Genomic DNA, 6,000 nt, shown 5'->3' with positions numbered 1-6,000 from the left:
CTTTGGGATTGGAATGAAAACTGACCTTTTCCAGTCCTGTGGCCACTGCTGAGTTTTCCATATTTTCTGGCATACTGAGTGTAGCACTTCCACAGCATCATCTTTTAGGATTTGAAATAGCTCAGCTGGAATTCCATCACCTGCACTAGCTTTGTTGGCAGTGATGCTTTCTAAGGCCCACTTGACTTTGCACTCCAGGATATCTGGCTCTAGGTGACTGATCACACCATCGTGGTTACCTGGGTCATGAAGATCTTTTTTGTATAGTTCTGTGTATTCTTGCCACCTCTTCTTAATCTCTTCTGCTTCTGTTAAGTCCTTGCTATTTCTGTCCTTTATTGTGTCCATCTTTGCATGAAATGTTCCCTTGGAATCTCTAATTTTCTTAAAGAGATCTCTAGTCTTTCCCATTCTGTTGTTTTCCTCTGTTTCTTTGCATTTTTCACTTAAGAAGGCTTTCTTATTTCTCCCTTCTATTCTCTGGAACTCTGCATTCAGTTGGGTATATCTTTCCCTTTTTCCTTTGCCTTTCACTTCTCTTCTTTTCTCAGCTATTTGTAAGGTCTCCTCAGACAATCACTTTGCCTTCTTGTGTTTCTTTTCCTTGGGGATGGTTTTGGTCACTACCTCCTATACAATGTCACAAACCTCCATCCATAGTTCTTCAGGCATTCTATCTACCAGATCTAAGTCCTTGAATCTATTTGTCACCTTCACTATATAATCATAAGGAATTTTATTTAGGTCATACCTGAATGGCCTAGTGGTTTTCCCTACTTTCTGCAATTTGAGCCTGAATTTTGCAATAAGGAGCTGATGATCTGAGCTAGGTCAGCTCACGGTCTTGTTTTTGCTGACTATATAGAGCTTCTCCATCTTTGCCTGCAAAGAATATAATCAATTTGATTTCGGTATTGACCATCTGGTGATGTCCATGTGTAGAGTCGTCTCTTGGAAGACGTTTTTGGAAGAGGGTGTTTGCTATGACCAGTGCATTCTCTTGGCAAAACTCTGTTAGCCTCTGCCCTGCCTCATTTTGTACTCCAAGGCCAAACTTGCCCGTTACTCCAGGTATCTCTTGACTTCCTGCATTTCAGTCCCCTATGATGAAAAGGACATCTGTTTTTGGTGTTAGTTCTAGAAGGTCTTGTAGGTCTTCATAGAATCGTTCAACTTCAGCTCTTCAACATTAGTGGTTGGAGCATAAACTTGGATTGCTGTGATATTAAACGGTTTGCCTTGGAAAGGAACTGAGATCATTCTGTCATTTTTGAGATTGCACCCAAGTACTGCATTTCAGACTCTCTTGTTGACTATGATGGCTACTCCATTTCTTCTAAGGGATTCTTGCCCACAGTAGTAGATATAATGGTCATCTGAGTTAAATTCACCCATTCCCATCCATTTTAGTTCACTGATTCCTAAAATGTGATGGTCACCCTTGCCATCTCCTATTAGACTACATCCAATTTACCTTGATTCATGGACCTAACATTCCAGTTTCCTATACAATATTGTTCTTTACAGCATCAGACTTTACTTTCACCACCAGACACAATCAAAACTGGGTGTTGTTTCCGCTTTGACTCAGCCTCTTCATTCTTTCTGTAGTTATTTCTCTGCTCTTCCCCAGTAGAATATTGGGCACCTAACGACCTGGGGAGTCCATCTTTCAATGTCATATCTTTTTGCCTTTTCATGCTACTCATGGGATTCTCAAGGCAAGAATACTGAAGTGGTTTGCCATTCCCTTTTCCAGTGGACCAAGTTTTGTCAGGCCCTGACTAGCAGGGACATGCCATTTAGCTGCCCCAGGTAGGACATGCCTGGCACCCTGGTTGTCCCACTGCTGGTCCTCTTGAATGTGTAAACCTTCACAGGCTGCTGGGTGTTGGCCCACATGGTGCCCCGGGGCCTGAGCAAAGACCCTGCTGGAGTTGTTGGCTGGAGCCCATAGACGTTGAAGGATGCCCAGGAGCAGAGGGCTCTCTGGCCTCCCCATCATCACTGGCCACATACCGTGTGGTATTTGCTTTCTATTTCTGACTTACTTCACTTGGTATGATAATCTCTAGGTCCATCCATGTTGCTGCAAATGATATTATTTCATTATTTTCATGGCTTATTAATATTCCACATTTTCTTTATCCACTTATCTGTTGATGAACATTTAGGTTGCTTCCACGTCTTTTGTTGTTGTTGAGTCACTAAGTCATGTCCGAATCGTTGTGACCCCATGGACTGCAGCACACCAGGCTTCCCTGTCCTTCACTATCTGCCGGAGTTGGCTCAAACTCATGTCCACTGAGTCAGTAATGCCATCCAACCATCTCATCCTCTGTTGCCCCCTGCTCCTCTTGCCCTCAATCTTTTCTAGCATGAGAGTCTTTATCAATTCTTCACATCAGGTGGCCAAACTATTGGAGCTTCAGCTTCAGCACCAGTCCTTTCAATGAATATTCAGGGTTGATTTCCTTTTGGATTGACTGGCTTGATGTCCTTGCAGTCCAAGGGATTCTCAAAAGTCTTCTCCAACACCACAGTTCAAAGCATCAATTCTTTGGTGCCTAGACTTCTTTATGGTCTAACTCTCACATACATGACTACTGAAAAAGTCATAGCTTTGACTATACAGACCTTTGTCAGCAAAATGATGTCTCTGCTTTTTAATGCGCTGTCTAGATTTGTCATAGCTTTTCTTCCAAGGAACGAGTGTCTTTTAATTTCATGCCTGCATCGCCATCTGCAGTGATTTTGGAACCCAAGAAAATGAAATCAGACACTGTTTCCACTTTTTTCCCCATCTGTTTGCCATAAAGTGATGGGACTGGATGCCATGGTCTTCGTTTTTTGAGTGTTGAGTTTTAGGCCAGCTTTTTCACTCTCCTCTTTCACCTTCATCAAGAGGCTCCTTGGTTCCTCTTTGCTTTCTGCCATTAGGGTGTTGTCATCTGCATATCTGAGGTTGCTGCTATTTCTCCATGTCTTGACAATTGTAAGCAGTGCTGCTGTGAACATTTGGGATGCAGGTATCTTCTTGAATTAGAGTTTTGTTTTTCCAGATATATGCCCAGAAGCAGGATTGCAGGATCATATAGCAACTGTATGTTCAGTTTTTTTAAAGGAAACTCCATACTCTTCTCCATAGTGGCTACACCAATTTACATTTCATGTTTAATCTTTTGAGGAACACAACAGGTGTATCATTTTGCATTCCCACCTACAGGGCACAGAGGTTGCAACTTCACCACATAGTCACCAATGCTTGTTTTCTGTCTTGTTTTGCATTTTGATAACAGCCAGTGTATATAAGGTAGGATTCTCATTTCTTTAACCCTTGCTGTGTGCCATGCTGAGTTGCACAGTTGTGTCCAACTCTTTGCGACCCTTTGGATTGTAGCCCACTAGGCTCCTCTGTCCACGTGATTTTTCAGGCAAGAATACTGGAGTGGGTTACCATTTCCTTCTCGAGGGGATCTGCCCAACTCATGGATCGAACGCATGTCTCCTATGTTTCCTGCTTTGCTGACGGATTCTTTATCCACTGAGCCATTGGGGAAGTTTTGTGCTTATCATAGTTTATTAATCACCCTTAATTATCCCTAAACAAAATCTCCGTGGGTGTACCTGATAGGTCTTTTCAGCTTTATAAATGTAGTGTCATGCTCTTTGAAACCTTCTAGGGCTTTTTTTTTTTCCCACCCATCATCACACTTCTTTCATTTGTCAGAATGAAGAACCTCACTTCCTAGAGAATGGCAGAAATAAGCCTGTCCTTCATCCATTGGTATGGAGCCAACTGTGAGACTCACTGCATCGTAGCAAGAAAGTTTATTTCTCACAGTTCAGCAAACATGAGCCTCAGTCCCCATGCCCCCTGGGTGACACGATGGACCTCACACGCTGAGAGGCAGAGGGCCAAGAGCTGAACACCTTTTGTACAAAGCAGTACCAGCTGGCTTCCCTCTGTCAGGGATGAAACAGTTACACAGAAGTCATGCTGGGTGGGGAGGTTCCTGGCAGTCCAGTGGTTAAGACTCTATGCTTCCACTGCAGGGGCACGGGTTCAATCCCTAGTCTGGGAACTAAGACTTTGCATGCCTTGTGGCCCAGCTAAGAAGAAAAGAAAGTCATGTTGTGTAGCCTATGTATTTAGCTATGGAAACTGCTTGGTCTTGGGAGAAGGACGGATCTGCAGCCTGACACAGTCAGCAAAAGCCTGCAGGTAGACTTCCCTGGTGGTCCAGTGGCTAAAACGCCAAGCTCCCAGTGCAGGGGGCCTGGGTTCAGTCCCTAGTCAGGGAACTACATCCCACATGCCACAAGAGTTTGAATGCCACAACTAAAGATTCCCCATGCCACAACTAAAAGATCCTGCCTGCCACAACTAAGGAACCAGCATGATGTAACAAAGACCAAAAATCCCTCATGTCATCACAATAGTTACAGATGGAATTCAGCTTGGAAATTTGCACTCCATTCAAACAAGTGGAATAGGTCAGGCCATCATTGTGACCATGCCAGATGGACAACAAGTATTAATAGTACCAGCAAAGGACATTGCTGAAGAAACTGTTATAAGTGAAGAACCACAAAAGACAACGTATTGAAATAATTGAAAGCCAGGTGGAGTCTGCAGAAATAGAAGTAAGGAGTCTTTTACCCAAATAGATAAATACTTTTTAAAAAACATAAATTTTTAAAAAAGAATTTTAAAAAAGAACTTGCAGGGTGCTCAGAACCTGCAGGCTGCCTCCACAGAGGTCACGCAGACACCTGTGCCTTATCCATTTCATAGCTGTATAGTATTCCCCCACTGTGTGAAGATACCATGTCATTGACACTGCTTCCAATCTTGCCCACATGCAAGACTTTCTTGAGGACAGAGTTACTGGGCTATGGGTTACCCCTGTGGTTTAGCCACTTTTTTATATTTTACCCATTTTTTTTTTTTTTTTTGCATGCAGCATGCAGGATGTTAGTCCCCCAATCAGGGATCAAATGCATGCCTCCTGCAGTGGAAGCATAGAGTCTTAACTGCTGGACCACCAGGGAAGTCGCTTACTTTTAGCCTTTCTGACTGTTACTTGCAGCCAAATGCACTTATCAAACTCACTTCCATGGGTGGATCCCACAGCCCCTGCCCTGGCCATTCGAATGGAGAAACAACTCCAGGTCTTAGGAGGAAACCTATAGAAGAAACCTCAAGAGGAATCTCCAGACTTTACCGAGGAAACCCTGAGTTGAGTAAGATTCCATTTCTGCTCCCTGGTGGGATGAGGGAATCAACAGAGAAGTCAGACTCAGCTATAGAAAAATGAAGCTTCATTCTTTGCCCATCCAAGTTGATAACATGAGATTCTCACCTGCTACATCAAAAAACAAAACAAAAAAAATTTCCAAACAAGGGTGAGTGGGTGGAATTTGACTGCATCCCTGGCATTTGTGTCTTAACTTGTTTGAGCAAAGAGCGACAGTTGCCCAATATCTTGGGTTCAGACCCTGGCTCCATCCCTTCCGAAGTATCTCCCTTCCCTGGACCTGCTTTCTTCTCTGTAAAATGGAACCATGGTAGTTGTAATGATTTGCATTCGTGGGCGGGAAGTATATTAAACAGTGGCTGCTCATAGTAGGTGCTATGTGATTTTTTTGCTAATTTAGGAAGGCAAGGAGGTCACCACACATCCGAGGCTGTGTGCTTTTTCTTCTTTTAATGTCTGCTGTTAATAAAATATTTTTACAGAGACCAAAAAGTCAGAATAGTGCAAAACATCTCAACACCATGCATTCATGACCACTTCTCGTTGGTTTTAAACATTTGTTCCAATATTTACAGAGAAATGGGGACATCTGTGCAGATGCCAGACTGACGGGATGGAATTAAAACAGACAAACAGCATTTTGAGTTCACATTTGCAATCACATGCTAAAAGAAGGTGTGTGGAGGAAGAACCTCCCTGGACTGCGTGGCCAGGTTTCAGGGTCTCAAGGGGCCAGGGC

The sequence above is a fragment of the Cervus elaphus genome, chromosome 9, assembly GCF_910594005.1.
Source record: "Cervus elaphus chromosome 9, mCerEla1.1, whole genome shotgun sequence".
NCBI classification, from domain to species: domain Eukaryota; kingdom Metazoa; phylum Chordata; class Mammalia; order Artiodactyla; family Cervidae; genus Cervus; species Cervus elaphus.
This window is presented reverse-complemented; position numbering follows the sequence as displayed.